Genomic DNA, 1,455 nt, shown 5'->3' on the forward strand with positions numbered 1-1,455 from the left:
CAAACAACACTCAAAAAAGAGCAGGAGTGGCAATATTAATCTCTGACAAAATAGACTTTAAAGTAAAATCCACCACAAAGGATAATGAAGGACACTATATAATGACTAAAGCATCAATACACTAGGAGGACATAACCCTAATAAATATTTACGCACCCAACAACAGGGCTCTAAAATACGTAAACTCTAACAGCATTGAAAAGAGAGATAGACAGCTTCACAATAATAGTAGGAGACTTCAACACATGACTTTCAGTGAAGGACAGAACATCCAGAAAGAAGCTCAATAAAGACAAAGAAGATTTAAATGCCACAGTCAACCAACTTGACCTCATAGATATATATAGAACACTCCACCCAACAGCAGACAAGTATACTTTCTTTTCCAATGCACATGGAACATTCTCCAGAATAGACTACATATTAGGCTATAAAGCAAGCCTTAACAGAATCCTAAGCATTGAAGTATTACAAAGCATCTTTTCTAACCATAAAGCCATAAAAGTGGAAATCAATACCAGAAAAAGCAAGGAAAAAAAAATCAAACGCATGGAAACTGAACAACACCTTGCTCAAAAACTACTGGGTTATAGAATTAATTAAGGATAGAACAAAGAAATTCACAGAATCAAATGAGAATGAAAACACATCCTACCAGAACCTTTGGGACACAGAAAAAGAAGTGCTCAGAGGTCAATTTATAGCAATAAATGCACACATCCAAAAAGAAGAAAGGTCCAAAATCAAAACATTAAACATACAACTCAAACACATAGAGAACAGCAAAAGAAGCCCTTGGGCACCAGAAAAAAAGCAAATAATAAAAATTAGAGCAGAATTAAATGAAATAGAAAATAGAAAAACAGTTGAAAGAGTTAACAAGACCAAAAGCTGTTTCTTTGAAAAGATCAACAAAATCGATAAACCATTGGTCAAACTGACAAAAACAGGAGAGGAAGCAAATAGCCCAAATAAGAAATAAGATGGACAATATCACAACCGACCCAACTGAAATTAAAAGAATCATAACAGAATACTATGGAAAATTGTACTCTAACAAATTTGAAAACCTAGAGGAAATGGACAAATTTCTAGAAACACACTACCTACCTAAACTAACACAGAGGAAGAACAACTAAATAAACCTATAACAAAAGAAGAAATTGAAAATGTAATAAAAAAAAAACTCCCAGAAAAAAAAAAAAAAAGCCGTGGCCCTAACGATTTCACTGCAGAATTCTGCCAAACTTTCAGAGAAGAGTTAACATCACTACTATTAAAGGTATTTTGGAGCTTAGAAAAGGATGGAATACTCCCCAACTCATTCTATCAAGCCAGCATAATCCTGATACCAAAACCAGGTAAGGACACCACAAAAAAAGAAAATTACAGTCCAATATCCCTCATGAACATAGATGCAAATATCCTCAACAAAATTCTAGCTAATAGAATTCA

The sequence above is a fragment of the Trichechus manatus genome, unplaced genomic scaffold (genome assembly GCF_000243295.1).
Source record: "Trichechus manatus latirostris isolate Lorelei unplaced genomic scaffold, TriManLat1.0 scaffold00120, whole genome shotgun sequence".
Taxonomy (NCBI): Eukaryota; Metazoa; Chordata; class Mammalia; order Sirenia; family Trichechidae; genus Trichechus; species Trichechus manatus.